General features: G+C 46.0%; 1 pseudogene across 1 annotated transcript in view; it reads right to left on the bottom strand.

Annotated features, from left to right (window-relative positions):
* LOC147085122 (NACHT, LRR and PYD domains-containing protein 3-like) overlaps positions 1-15956 on the bottom strand; it is a 32538-nt pseudogene that overhangs the window by 2274 nt on the left and 14308 nt on the right. Inside the window, exons 2-3 of the transcript XR_015075907.1 lie at positions 4741-4962; positions 4570-4635 (exon numbers count right to left, since the gene is read on the bottom strand). The product of XR_015075907.1 is annotated as an NACHT, LRR and PYD domains-containing protein 3-like (transcript). The remainder of the gene's footprint in view (positions 1-4569; positions 4636-4740; positions 4963-15956) is intronic.

The raw sequence follows: 15956 nt of genomic DNA on the forward strand, positions 1-15956 counted from the left end.
AATGGTCAAGTGTCCCACTGTTACTGTATCAGACCTTGGGCAGGTTATCTGGGGCATTGTGTGAATTGGGAGTGGGACAGACTATGAATGGTCAAGTGTCCCACTGTTACTGTATCAGTCATTGCGCAGGTTATCTAGGGCATTGTTTGAATTGGGAATGGGACAGACTGAATGGATGGATGTCCCACAGTTATTGTATCAGACCTTGGGCAGATTATCTGTGGTATTGTGTGAATTGGGAGTGGGAAAGACTGTGAATGGTCAAGTGCCCACTGTTATTGCATCAGACCTTGGGCAGGTTACCTGGGACATTGTGTGAATTGGGAGTGGGACAGATTGTGAATGGCCCAGTCTTCCACTGTTACTGTATCAGACCTTGGGCAGGTTATCTGGGTCATTGTGTGAATTGGGAGTGGGACAGACTGTGAGTGGTCAAGTGTCCCACTGTTATTGTATCAGACCTTGGGCAAGTTATCTGGGGGATTGTGTGAATTGGGAGTGGGACAGACTGTGAATGGATGGATGTTCCACTCGGCATTCTATTGAACCATTAACTGAGCTTCCGACCCCATATCCTCACCATCACAAAGTTTGCCTACTTCCACCTCTGCCATATCCTCAATCTCCACCCTTGCCTTCGCTCAGCTGCTGCTGCAGCACTCATCCGTGCTCCTCATTACTTCCGGACTCGATTATTCCAATGCTCTCCTGGCTGGCCTCCCACCTTACACACTACATAAATAAGCTCATTTGAAACTCTGGTGCCCATATCCGAATTCGCATCAATCCTGTTTACCCATGGGCTACATTGGCTCCTGGTCAGGCAACGTCTGGACTTAAACATTCTCATTCTTATTTTCGTATTCCTCCATGTCCTAGCCCCCTCGTTATCTCTGTAACCTCCTCCAGCCACACAATCCACCGAGGTAACTGTGCGCCTGCAATTCATGCCCCTTTCACATACCAGGTTTACATTGTTCCATCATTGCCGGCTGTGCTTCAGCTGCCAGGACGCTGAGCTCAGGAATTAGCACCCTTATCATTTCCCTCCCTTAACAAAAGGTTCACTGCAAATGTCTCAGGGTTAGGGCAGGTTATCTGGGGTATTGTGTGACTGAGAGAGGGACCGACTGTGAATAGGCCATAGGTAGATTGCTATTGTTTCATAAATTGTGCGGGTTATCCGATGTATTGTGTGCACTGAGAAAGGTGATTGAAAGTATTCAAAGTTTAGGCTGTAAGAAGGGTTACTGGGTTTGATGAGTTTTGTTTGGTCTGGAGACTTCGGTATTGAAATGCTTTAATGGATTTCACAAAATGAATGCAGGAAGCAGGCTCACAATTAGCAAAATAATTAACAACGGAGTGAATTGAAAGTAAGAGGGTAACTCAGGGTATTTTTGTCACCCATAGTGTAATTCATCGGGTGGGCCACGTTAGACGGGGTAGGGACAATTGAATGAGTTTGTGTAGATACACAGGGAGGAGGGGTAAGTGGGTCATCTCTATAACAGGGACAGGCTTATTTTGGTTCAAATACACATTTTCTGCACCTAATCATTCTCCTGTTATAATGGGCCGGATTTTCCTACCCCTACGGTTGCTTACGAGGTGTGTACGCACCCATAGGCATCTCGCAAGTGTTGGTTTCAGGCAATAGAAGCGCATGTGCTGAAAACCGGCACTGGCGATCTGTCAAGGTCCGCCTGCCCAGGGAAATTGCCTCTGCGGGTGGAGAGATGCGCTTTTTGCACAACTTCCGCCCGCTGAAAGGCCATGGAATACCTATGCCTGGTAAAAGCAGGTGTAAGGCCTGCTTTTATCAGCTTAAGAATGTTGAAAAATAGAAAAATTAAATTTGATAACGCCATAGCATACAAGGCTACAGTCCAAGTGCTGGACAATGGGATTAGATTAGACAGGGTTTGACGGCCAGCACAGACACGATGGGCCTCTTTCTGTGCTGTATAACTCTGACTCAATTCTGTGTGTACAGACCTGTCAAAAGTATGAAGGGGAATCCCGTTCTTTAATTTGTTCACCTAGCCCACGTGAACCCAGTGGTGTGCAAACCATATGCGCCCTTGGGATACGGGGGCCTCTAACAATGTGGACCCAGAGAGGCCTGGCGCGGACCCGGAGAGGCCCGGCGCGGACCCGGAGAGGCCCAGCCTCGGGGTCTATGGAACCAACAGTTAGGTTCGTAGATTTTTTCCGATCTGAGGCATCCGCAGGCAGGAAGCCTCCGATCGGAAATTCAGGGCCATTGTTTATCAGAAATTGCGATCATTTTTTCAGCAGTTTTCTACATAGGTTTATTGAATGTGTTTTATAACAATCCTGTCATATCACTGATTAGAAACAGAAATAGAACTATAGCCCACTTCACTCAGTGTAATGTTAGTGCAGAAAACATTGACAGTTCATTTGAAATGTTCTACCAATAATCATACTCTGTTGTTTAATGTTGGTCTTAGTTTCCTATACTGCAGGTTTGGGAACTAACATATTTCCGTTAGTCATTACATTGGGTCTAAAAAGACTCGGGAATTGAAGGACTATTCTTTGAGTAGAATAATGTTCGCTCTTTCACTGCAATTGCGAAGCTGCTTAATAACCTAATCAGCTTGAACATTGGCCTGGATTTTGCTGTAATAATAATGGGGAGACTGTCAGCGCTCGCCGTTATTACTGGATAAAATTGACAGCAACTTCTTGTGTCTCACATGTGTGGTTAAACACGGAAATCCAGTAGTTGCTGTCAGAGATACCCTCCTCTCCCAGAAGAGACGCTGTTGCAGTCCTCGCCGATAGTCGGCATTGAAATCACTGCAACGGCGTAAACCTGGGGTACTTACCCATTAATTCCACACTGAAGACGGCTGAAAGAGTTAGGGCTAGGGCATTCAGGATTAAGTGAGATTTCTAACGGCCTAATAAGTGATAATTACTGCTGAACAATCTCTCTGGCCCTGAAAAAAATTAATATATATGTGTGGAGTCTCACACCAACAGAAGAAAATTAATGTTGCAGATTTAATATGTGCATATTTACATTTTCTGCTTGTCTCCTTTATCTCTCTTCCTTAATCCCATGTACATTGCTCAAACTTTATTTCATTTGATCTACTTGATATAAATGTAATTTATATTTCCTGTTTTATGATTCCTGGTTTGGAATCTGTGTCTCAGTGAGGATCCTTCCCTGTGACTGGCTGAAGAGCCGCGCTGTTTCTTCCCCTGCTCACAGTCCACAGATACCCTGTAGAGGGCACTACACTGGAAAATACAACTCGTGGCAGCAAGTCTAAAGACGGTCAAATATTTGTGGGCAACTGTCAACGCACCTTTGATGCTGTTTCGTGAACCTGCCTGGTTTGCATGGGATTTCACAGTTAGCAGGATCCTGCCAGGTGTGTATGTTGATTCGCAGTGTATAATGATCCTGCCAGGTGTTTATGGGTTTTCACAGTTTATCAGGATCCTGACAGATGTGTATGGCATTTCACAGTGTTTCAGGATCCTGCCAGATGTTTATGGATTTTCACAGTGTATCAGGATCCTGCCAGGTGTGTATGGGGTTTCACAGTGTACCAGGATCCTGCCAGGTGTGTATGGGGTTTCAAAGTGTATCAGGATCCTGCCAGGTTTGTACGGGATTTCACAGTGTACCAGGATCCTGCCAGCTGTGTATGGGGTTTCACAGTGAATCAGGGTCCTGCCAGGAGCGTATGGGTCTTCACAGTGTATCAGGATCCTGCCAGGTGTGTATGGGGTTTCAAAGTGTATCAGGATCCTGCCAGGTTTGTACGGGATTTCACAGTGTACCAGGATCCTGCCAGCTGTGTATGGGGTTTCACAGTGAATCAGGGTCCTGCCAGGAGCGTATGGGTCTTCACAGTGTATCAGGATCCTGCCGGGTGTGTATGGGGTTTCACAGTGTATCAGGATCCTGCCAGGTGTGTATGGGGTTTCACATTATAACAGGATCCTGCCAGGTGTGTATGGGGTTTCACAGTGTATCAGGATCCTGCCAGGTGTGTATGTGGTTTCACAGTGTATCAGGATCCTGCCAGGTGTGTATGGTGTTTCACAGTGTATCAGGATCCTGCCAGGTGTGTATGGGGTTTCACAGTGTATCAGGATCCTGCCAGGTGTGTATGGGGTTTCACAGTGTATCAGGATCCTGCCAGGTGTGTATGGGGTTTCACAGTGTATCAGGATCCTGCCAGGTGTGTATGGGGTTTCAGTGTATCAGGATCCTACCAGGTGTGTATGGGGTTTCACAGTGTATCAGGATCCTGTCACGTGTTTGCAATGTGCAGTTGGATTAACTGGAGAATAGAAGACCTGTAAATTTGCCAATAATTCCAAAATCGGTGTTAAATGTAAATTGAACCTATGCAGATCTTTTGTGGATTAATCACGAATCCAAATGATGTTTAATGCTGTATTTCCAGCCTTTGTTCCTCTGACTGCCAGATTCTGACAACCTCTCACAAACGGATACAGTCAAACATTCTGATTCTCATGTGAAATAAACATTGAAATTTCCCTTTTCTCACTTACCTTTCAGGTGACTGGGTACTTCGGATAAACCTTGTGCAATGTTCATGTAAACAAATGTGTCACAACCTGTTGAAATCAATGAACTTTCATGAAATCAGATCTGTGTGATATTATAGTAAACTCTGCAGTGTTTGAATCTGAATTTGCATTCCATGTGTGATTTTACCGTACCATGTTCCTCTATTTCTTTCAGTATATTGTTCAGCTTTGGTAATCTGTGGCGCATTTTCACAAAGGATTCCCACATCACCCTTCGGGCCCCAGAGCCTTTCTCCATCACCAGATTTAGGAGAAGTTTGGAACTGTCGACCCGGTTTCCCTTCTCTGTGAGCTGAGTGATTTTCTGTAAAGAATAATAATGAATGTATTGAGGAGCGGAGTGGAAGATGAATACTGTTAACGAGAAGGAAAGGATCTACACAGTGATGGGATCTCCCCATTGTTTTGAGCACAGAAAGTAATCACTGGGACGGGTACTGGTCCACTCTGAACATGGGCTGAATTTTCTGTAAACATCTTGATTCACTCATTCACGGGAAATAAATAAGATAGAAGGAAAAAAGAAATCAGAAATCTTGTTCTAGGAGAGTGAGGAATCACTGAGTATCAGCAATAGGTTTAATGGGATTAGTTCTCTCTCTCCCTCAGTGTCCAACATGACATCAGATTCCTGATTGACAATAGGATACACTTGCTTCTCATACTTACTTCCTGCTGTCACACTTTGTTATTTACTTAGAAATAAAACACAGCGAATCAGAGCTCCAGTGGTAGGGAAGGGATGACACGGAAGTGAGGGAAGCCGCTAGAAAACTGCCTGAGAAATTACACCGACTAATCAAAACAACCACTCTTGGTATATTGGTCAGCAGAATCGACCAATAATAACAATAATAATGATGACAAATCCAGTCACTCCAATAGCATGCTTCTTCAGCAATTGAAATGACAGACACTTAGTCCTAGAAATTCAGTCGCGTTTGCACCCACTTATTGGCTATAGAGTGGTTTGCGCCTGAAGTTTTTTAGCGCCCAAAATTCAGTTGGTCCCTAACATCGGCATTAGCCGGTAGCGCTGCGCCGGCACCGATGACGTCATCGGTGTGCGCAGCACCCCGGTTCCAATCCTATTCCGTGCCGATGGCCAAATTCAGTTGCGACCACCTCGCCCGTAGCGGCCGCAAACAGCGTTTGAAAAATGGAGTCTTGCAGCTCCGAGAGGCCGGCGCATAAAGGTGGAGGGGCGGCCGGCCGCTTTCCCGGCGGCCGCCTGGCCGCACCTCCCTCCACGGACTCCTGCACCACCCACCCGCATTGGTGTCTGAAACCCGTGAGCCCGGCACTTCTCCGTGGTGCCGGGCTCATTTTCCGGGGGAATCCAGCGGCGATCTCACGGCTGCAGGCAGCTCCTCCTTAAGAGAAGGAGGAGGCCTGCAGTACCCCAGCCTGCCGCACCGCATTGGGTGCCGCAGCGGCAGCTGGTCACCTGAAACTGACTTTCATCGCCCCAAACGAGGCGGCCAAACCCTGCAATAGCGCCCGCCTCTGTCTTGGGGTGGTGCAACTGAATTTCAGGCAGGCGCTACGGGAATCCGGGCGAGCGCAAAATTTCAGGCACTAAAGACCTGGCGCGGCGATACCGAATTTTTAGCCCTTAATTTCTTGCACAATCGTTGCCGGTATGAAACCCCAGTAACTGGGAGCACGTGTCCACCAATGGATAGTCACGGCTTCAATCACCAACTTACATTTTTATAGGGCTTTTAAGGTAGAAACTAGTCCCAGGGTGTTTCAGAGAGGCGGAATCAGACAATGAACCCGAGACATGGCAGGATAAAATAGCAGAGGTGGCCAGAAGCTGGAGGAAAGGTAAGGTTTAAGGAGTAGAGAAAGGTGGAGAGGCAGAGGGGTTGATGGAGTGAATTCCTGAGCGTGGGGCCTGAGACAATTGAACGCTCAGCCACCAGTGGTGGTGTGAAGGATTGGGTGCACAAGAGGCCAGAGTCAGAGCAACGGAGAATTCCATTTGCACGGGAGGTTGTAGGGCTGCAGTGGGTTACAGAGATAGGAAGGGTCGAGGTCCTAATGTTATTTAAAGAGAAGAATGGGAATTCTAAACTGAAGGCATTCCAGGAGCGAGAGCCATGAAAGTTGTGTGAGCACACGAGTGATATCTGAATGACACCTGGGCAGGTTGCTGGCAGCAGCATTTAGGAGTTGCTGAACATTAGAGAGGGTGCAAGGAGCGAGGCAGGCCAGGGGAGCATTGGGACAGTCGGGTTTAGCGATGGGCCGAGGCAGGGGCGGGCAATGTTACGGGGATAGAAGTAGGGGATCTTTGTGATGGCGGGTATATGGTGCAGGGAGTTCAGCTCAAGGTTGGATGCGGAGATTGCGAACAGCCTGGCTTAGTCTCTGGCAGTGGCCAGGGAGGGAGATGGACTCAAGCGATGAGGCAATGGAATTTGTGGTGGGGAAGCAGACGGTGGCATCAGTCTTCCCAATGTTTAACTGGAGGTAAATGGGGAGTGACATTCCACACCAAGAGCGCTGTTGCAGGTAATTTACCCAGATGCAGAGAGATTTGGAAAATCAATTATAGGAAGGAAATAAAATACCTTGAAAAACTGCTCAGCAGGTTCACTGGGATGTGGAATTCCTGTTCTAGAGGGGATTTGAGAAGTTAGGGCTCATGCTACACTAGTTCAGCAGATTTGGCGAGGAGTTGATGGAAGTCTTCAGTTTCTCTAAGCTTATGATGAAAGAAATGTTTGCAGATTGTTTCCACTGTTTGGTCAAAGGGCTTATTCAGAGTATTAAGGGTGAGGAAGCAAGTCGATGAATTAATTTAAACGAATAATTCGATTGTTTTGAAGAAAAGGGATTGTTAGTGTTCATGGGGTGAACAGCAGGTTGGGATTAGATTAGGTTGGTTATTAAAGGTATCGGATAGTGAGCAGCATGTTGGGATTAGATTAGGTCTGTTATTAACGGTATTGGATAGTTCGCAGCATGTTGGGATTAGACTAGGTAGGATATTAACAGTAATGGGTAGTGAGCAGGAGGTTGGGATTGGACTAGGTGGGATATTAGCAGTAATGGTAGTGAGCAGCAGGTTGGGAATTAGACTAGGAGGGACATTAACAGGAATGGGCAGTGAGCAGGAGGTTGGGATTAGACTCGGTGCGATATTAACAGTAATGCATAGGGAGCAAGAGGTTGGGATTAGACTAGATGGGATCTAATGATAATGGGTAGTGAGCAGGATGTTGATATTAGAGTTGGTGGGGTATGAACGGTAATGGGTAGTGAACAGACTGTTTAGATTAGACAAGGTTGAATACTAATGGTAATTTGCAGTGAGCAGAAGGTTGGGTTTACACACGATGGGATATGAACGGAAATGGGTAGTGAGCAGGACGTTGGGATTAGACTAGTTGGGATATTAACGGTAATGGGCAGTGAGTAGGAGGTTGGGATTAGACGAGGTGGGTTATGAAAGATCACGGGTCGTTAGCAGGAGTATGGGATTAGACTAGGTGGGATATTAACAGTAATGGGTAGTGAACAGCAGGTTGAGATTGGACTAGGTGGGATATTAGCAGTAATGGGTAGTGAGCAGGAGGTTGGGATTAGACTTGGTCAGATATTAACAGTAATGCGCAGTGAACAGGAGGTGGGGATTAGTCTAGGTGGGATATTAACAGTAATGGGTAGTGAGCAGTAGGTTGGTGTTAGACTAGGTGGGATATTAACAGTAATGGCTAGTGAGCAAGCGGTTGTAATTAGGCTGGTGGGATATTAATGGTAATCGGTAGTGAGCAGGAGATTGGGATTAGGCTAGGTGGGATATTAACAGTAATGGATAGTGAGCAGGAGGTTGGGGTTAGACTTGGTGGGATATTAACAGTAATGGGTAGTGAACAGGAGGCTGGGATTGGACTAGGTGGGATATTAGCAGTAATGGGTGGTGAGCAGCAGCTTGGGATTAGATTGGTGGGATATTAACAGTAATGGGTAGTGAGCAGAAGGTTGGGGTTAGACTAGGTGGGATATTAACAGTAATGGACAGTGAGCTGGAGGTTGGGATTAGACTAGATGGGATATTAACAGTAATGGGTAGAGAACAGGAGTTTGGGATTGGACTAGGTGGGATATTAGCTGTAATGTGCAGTGAGCAGGAGGTTGGGATTAGACTAGGTGGGATGTTAACGGTAATAGGCAGTGCGCAGGAGGTGGGGATTAGACTAGGTGGGATATTAACAGTAATGGGTAGTGAGCAGGAGGTTGTGATTAGACTAGGTGGGATATTAATGGTAATGGGTGGTGAGCAGGAAGTTGGGATTAGTCTAGGTGGGTTATACACGGTAATGGGTAGTGAGCAAGCGGTTGTGATTGGACTGGTGGGATATTAATGGTAATCGGATGTGAGCAGGAGATTGGGATTAGGCTAGGTGGGATATTAACAGTAATGGGTAGTGGGCAGGATGTTGGGATTAGACTTGGTGGGATATTAACAGTAATGGGTAGTGAGCAGGCGGTTGTGATTAGACTAGGTGGGGTATTAATGGTAATGGGTGGTGAACAGGAGGTTGGGATTAGTCTAGGTTGGTTATTCACGGTAATGGGTAGTGAGCAGCAGGTTGGGCTTAGACTAGGTGGGATATGAACGATAAGGGGCAGTGAGCAGGAGGTTGGGATTAGATAAATTGGGATATTAAAGGCAATGGGCAGTGAACAGGAGTTTGGGATTGCACTAGGTGGGTTATTAGCAGTAACGGGTAGTGAGCAGGAGGTTGGGATTAGACTAGGTGGGATATTAACAGAAATGGGCAGTGAGCAGGAGGTTGGGATTAGACTAGGTGGGATATTAACAGTAATGGGTAGTGAGCAGGAGGTTGGGATTGGACTAGGTGGGATATTAACAGTAATGGGTAGTGAGCAGGAGGTTGGGGTTAGACTAGGTGGGATATTAACAGAAATGGGCAGTGAGCAGAAGGTTGGGATTAGACTAGGTGGGATATTAACAGTAATGGGTAGTGAGCAGGAGGTTGGGATTGGACTAGGTGGGATATTAACAGTAATGGGTAGTGAGCAGGAGGTTGGGATTGGACTAGATGGGATATTAACAGAAATGGGCAGTGAGCAGGAGGTTGGGATTGGACTAGGTGGGATATTAACAGTAATGGGTAGTGAGCAGGAGGTTGGGGTTAGACTAGGTGGGATATTAACAGTAATGGGTAGTGAGCAGGAGGTTGGTGTTAGACTAGGTGGGATATTAACAGTAATGGGTAGTGAGCAGGAATTTGGGATTAGACTCGGTGGAATATTAACGATAATGGGTAGTGAGTAGGAGGTTGGGATTAGACTAGGTGGGATGTTAATGGTAATGGCTGGTGAGCAGGAGGTTGGGATTAGTCTCGGTGGGTTATACACGGTAATGGGTAGTGAGCAAGCGGTTGTGATTAGACTGGTGGGATATTAATGGTAATCGGATGTGAGCAGGAGATTGGGATTAGGCTAGGTGGGATATTAACAGTAATGGGTAGTGAACAGGAGTTTGGGATTGGGCTAGGTGGGATATTAGCAGTAATGGGTAGTGAGCAACAGGTTGGGATTAGATTGGTGGGATATTAACAGTAATGGGTAGTGAGCAGCAGGTTGGGGTTAGACTAGGTGGGATATTAACAGAAATGGGTAGTGAGCAGGCGGTTGTGATTAGACTAGGTGGGGTATTAAAGGTAATGGGTGGTGAGCAGGAGGTTGGGATTAGTCTAGGTTGGTTATTCACGGTAATGGGTAGTGAGCAGCAGGTTGGGCTTAGAGTAGGTGGGATATGAACGATAAGGGGCAGTGAGCAGGAGCTTGGGATTCGATAAATTGGGATATTAAAGGCAATGGGCAGTGAACAGGAGTTTGGGATTGGACTAGGTTGGTTATTAGCAGTAATGGGTAGTGAGCAGGAGGTTGGGATTAGACTAGGTGGGATATTAACAGTAATGGGTAGTGAGCAGGAGGTTGGGGTTAGACTAGGTGGGATATTAACAGTAAAGGGCAGTGAGCAGGAGGTTGGGATTAGACTAGGTGGGATATTAACAGTAATGGGTAGAGAACAGGAGTTTGGGATTGGACTAGGTGGGATATTAGCTGTAATGGGTAGTGAGCAGGAGGTTGGGATTAGACTAGGTGGAATATTAACAGTAATGAGCAGTGAACAGGAGGTGGGGATTAGACTAGGTGGGATATTAACAGTAATGGGTAGTGAGCAGGAGGTTGGGGTTAGACTAGGTGGGATATTAACAGTAATGGGCAGTGAGCAGGAGGTGGGGATTATGCTAGTTGGGATATTAACAGTAATGGTAAGTGCGCAGGATTTTAGGATTAGACTAGGTGGGATGGTAACAGTAATATTCAATGAGCTGGAGTTTGGGATATGCCTGGGTGGGATATTCACGGTAAATGGTTAGTGAGCAGAAGGTTGGCATTAGACTAGGTGGGATATTAATGGTAATGGGCGGTGAGCAGGAGGTTGTGATTAGACCAGGTGGGATATTAACGGTAATGGTAGTGAGCAGGAGTTTGGGATTAGACTAGGTGGGATTTTAACAGTAATAGGCAGTGAGCAGGGGGTTGGGATTAGAATGGTTGGATATTAACAGTGATGGGTAGAGGGCAGGATGTTGGGATTAGACTAGGTGGGATATTAACAGTAATGGGTAGAGAGCATGAGGTTGCGTTTAGACTAGGTGGGATAATAACAGTAATGGGTAATGAGCAGGAGGTTGTGATTAGACTAGGTGGGATAGTAACAGTAATGTGTAATGAGCAGGAGGTTGGGATTAGACTAGGTGGGATAATCACAGCAATGGGTAATGAGCAGCAGGTTGGGATTAGACTAGGTGGGATGTTAACGGTAATTGGTAATGAGAAGGAGGTTGGGATGAGACTAGGTGGGATATTAACGGCAATTGGTAATGAGCAGGAGGTTGGGATGAGACTAGGTGGGATATTAACGTCAGTAAGTAGTGAGCAGGAGGTTTGGATTAGACTAGGTGGGATTTTAACAGTAATGGGCAGTGAGCAGGAGGTTGGGATTAGAATGGCGGGAGATTAACAGTAATGGGTAGTGAGCAGGAGGTTGGGGTTAGAGCAGGTGGGACATTAACAGTAATGGGTAGAGAGCATGTGGTTGCGATTAGAGTGGGTGCGAAATTAACAGTAATGGGTAGTGAGCAGGAGGTTGGGTTTCGACTGGCTGGGATATTAACAGAATTGGATAGTGAGAAGCTTGTTGGTATTAGACTAGGTGGGATATTACCGGTAATGCGGGGCGGGCAGAAGGATGGATTAGACGAGTGGGATATTAACATTAATGGGCAGTGAGCAGGAGCTTGGGATAAGACTGAGTGGAATATTCACGGTAATGTGTAGTGAGCAGGAGGTTGTGATTAATCTAGGTGGGATATTCACCCTAATGGGAAGTGAGCAGGAGGTTGCGATTAGACTAGTTTGGATATAAACAGTAATGGGCAGTGAGCAGGTGGTTGGGATTAGACTTGGTGGGATATTAAGGGTAATGGGTAGTAAACAAGAGGTTGCGATTAGAACAGTTGTGATATTAACAATAATGGGCAGTGAGCAGGAAGTTGGGATTAGACTAAGTGGGATATTAACGGTAATGGGTGGTGAGCACAAGGTTGGTATTAGACTAGGTGGGTTATTCACGGTAATGGGCAATGACCATGAGGTTGGGATTAGACTAGGTGGGATATTAACAGTAATGGGTAGTGAGCAGGAGGTTGGGATTAGACTAGGTGGGATATTAACAGTAATGGGCAGTGAGCTGGAGGTTGGGAATACACTAGGTGGGATATTAACTGTCATGGGTAGAGAGCATGAGATTGAGATTAGACCAGGAGGGATTTAACAGTAATGGGTAGTGAGCAGGAGGTTGGCAGTAGACTAGGTGGGATATTAACAGTGATGGGTAGTGAGCAGGTGGTTGGGATTAGAGTAGGTGGGATATTAACGGTAATTGGAAATGAGCAGCAGGTTGGGAATAGACTAGGTGGGATATTAACGGTAATGTGTAGCGAGCAGTAGGTTGGGATTAGACTAGGTGGGATATTAACGGTATTGGATAGTGAGCAGGATGTTGGGATTAGACTAGGTGGGATATTAACAGTAATGGGCTGCGGGCAGGAGGATTGGATTACACTATTGGGATATTAATGGTAATGGGCAGGGAGCAGGAGTTTGGGATAAGACTGGGTGGGATATTTACGGTAATGGTTAGTAAGCAGGAGGTTGCGATTAGACTTGGTGGGATATTAACAGTAATGGGCAGTGAGCAGGAGGTTGGGAGTAGACTAGGTGGGATATTAACTGTAATGGGTAGAGAGCATGAGATTGGGATTAGACCAGGAGGGATATTAACAGTAATTGGTAGAGAGCAGGAGGTTGCGATTAGACTAGTTGGGATATTAACAGTAATGGGCGGTGAATAGCAGGTTGGGAGTAGAGTAGGTGGGATATTAACGGTAATGGGCAGTGAGCAGGATGTTGTGATAGAATAGGTGGGATATTAGCAGTAATGGGCAGTGAGCAGGAGGTTGCAATTAGACTAGGTGGGATATTAACGGTAATGGATATTCAGCAGGAGGTTGGGATTAGTCTAGGTGGGATATTAACAGTAAAGGGTAGTGAGCAGGGGGTTGGGATTAGACTAGGTAGGATATTAACAGTCATGGCTAGTGATCAGGAGGTTTGGATTAGACTAGCTGGGAAATTAACTGTAATGTGTAGTGAGCAGGAGGTTGCGATTAGATTAGGTGGGATATTAACAGTAATGGGTATTGACCAGTAGGTTGGGATTAGACTAGGTGGGATATTAACAGTAATTGGTAGTGAACAAGGGGTTGTGATTTGACCAGGTGGGATATTAATGGTAATGGGCAGTGAGGAGGATGTTGATAGAATAGGTGGGATATTAACAGTAATTGATAGTGAGCAGGAGGTTGGGATTAGACCAGGAGGGATACTAACATTAATGGGTAGTGAGCAGGAGGTTGGGATTAGACTAGGTGGGATATTAACAGTGATGGGTAGTGAGCAGGAGGTTGGGATTAGAGTAGGTGGGATATTAATGGTAATTGGTAATGAGCAGGAGGATAGGATTAGACTAGGTGGGATAATAACAGTACTGGGCAGTGAGCAGGAGGTTGGGATTAGACTGGGTGCGATACTAACGGTAATGGGCAGTGAGCCGGAGGTTGGGATTAGTAGAGTTGGGATATGAACGATAATGGGTAGTGAGCAGGAGGTTGAGATTCGACTGGGTGGGATATTAACGGTATTGGTTAGTGAGCAGGATGTTGGGCTAGACTAGGTGGGATATTAACGGTAATGGGCTGCGGGCAGGAGGATGGGATTAGACTAGTGGGATATTAACGGTAATGGGCAGTGAGCAGCAGTTTGGGATAAGACTGGGTGGGATATTCACGGTAATGGGTAGTGAGCAGGAGGTTGTGATTAGACTAGGTGGGATATTCACCCTAATGGGTAGTGAGCAGCAGGTTGCGATTAGACTAGTTGGGATATTAACAGTAATGGGCAGTGAACAGGAGGTTGGGAGTAGAGTAGGTGGGATATTAACGATAATGGGCGGAGAGCAGGAGGTTGTGATTAGACTTGGCAGGATATTAACGGTATTGGATAGTGAGCAGGATGTTTGGATTAGACTAGGTGGGATATTAACTGTTATGGATAGTGAACAAGTGGTTGGGATTAGACCAGGTGGGATATTAACTGTAATGGGCAGTGAGCAGGATGTTGTGATAGAATAGGTGGGATATTAACAGTAATGGGCAGTGAGCAGGAGGTTGGGATTAGACTAGGTGGGATATTAACGGTAATGGATATTGAGCAGGAGGTTGGGAATAGATTAGGTGGGATATTAACAGTAATGGGTAGTGAGCAGGAGGTTGGGATTAGACTAGGTGGGATGTTAACAGTAATGGGCAGTGAGCAGGAGGCTGAGATTTGATTGGTGGGATATTTACGGTAATGTGTAGTGAGCAGGAGGTTGGGATTAGAGTAGTTGGGATATTACCGGATATCGGTAGTGAGCAGCAGGCTGGGATTAGACTAGGTGGGATATTAATGGTAATCGTAATGAGCAGCAGGTTTGAATTAGACTAGATGGGATATTAACAGTAATTGGTAGGTGAGCAGGAGGTTGGGATTAGACAAGGTGGGATATTAACTGTAATTGGTGGTGAGCAGGAGGTTGGGCATCGACTGGGTGGGATGTTATCGGTAATGGGCAGCGGGCAGGAGAATGGGATTAGACTAGTTGGATATTAACGGTAATGGGTAGTGAGCAGATGGTTCGGATTAGACTAGGTGGAATATTCACGGTAATGGGTAGTGAGCTGGAGCTTGGGATTAGCCTTGGTGCGATCTTAACAGTAATGGGTAATGAGCAGTAGGTTGGGATTAGACTGGGAGCGATATTAACAGTAATGGGTAGTGAGCAGGCGTTTGGGATTAGACTAGGTGGTGTATTAAGAGTAATTGGTAGTGTGCAGGAGGTTGCGATTAGACTAGTTGGGATATTAACAGTAATGGGTTTTGAGCAGGATGTTGGGATTAGAATAGGCAGGATATTAACAGTAATGGGTAGTGAACAAGGGGTTGGGATTAGAGCAGGTGGGATATTAATGGAAATGGGCAGTGAGCAGAATGTTGATAGAGTAGGTGGGATATTAACAGTAATGGGTAGAGAGCTTAAGATTGGGATTAGATCAGGAGGGATATTAACAGTAATTGATAGAGAGCAGGAGGTTGGGATTAGACTAGGTGGGATATTAACTGTAATTGGTAATGAGCAGGAGGTTGGGATTAGAGTCGGTGGGATATTAATGGTAATTGGTAATGAGCAGGAGGTTGGGATGAGATTAGGTGAGATATTCGCAGTAATGGCTAGTGAGCAGGAGGTTGGGATTAGACTGGGTGGGATATTAACTGTAATGTGTTTTGAGCCGGAGGTTGGGATTAGTAGAGGTGAGATATGCACGATAATGGGTAGTGAGCAGGAGGTTGGGATTTGACTGGGTGGGATATTAACGGTATTGGTTAGTGAGCAGGATGTTGGGTTTAGACTAGGTGGGATATTAACGGTAATGGGCTGCAGGCAGGAGGATGGGATTAGACTAGTGGGATATTAACGTTAATGGGCAGTGAGAAGCAGTTTGGGAGAAGACTGGGTGGGATATTCACGGTAATGGGTAGTGAGCAGGAGGTTGTGATTAGGCTAGGTGGGATATTCACCCTAATGGGTAGAGGGCAGAAGGTTGCGATTAGACTAGTTGGGATATTAACAGTAA

Source organism: Somniosus microcephalus, unplaced genomic scaffold (assembly GCF_052327205.1).
Source record: "Somniosus microcephalus isolate GS21.2 unplaced genomic scaffold, FLI_Smic_1.0 unresolved_chr9, whole genome shotgun sequence".
In the NCBI taxonomy this organism is placed as follows: Eukaryota; Metazoa; Chordata; class Chondrichthyes; order Squaliformes; family Somniosidae; genus Somniosus; species Somniosus microcephalus.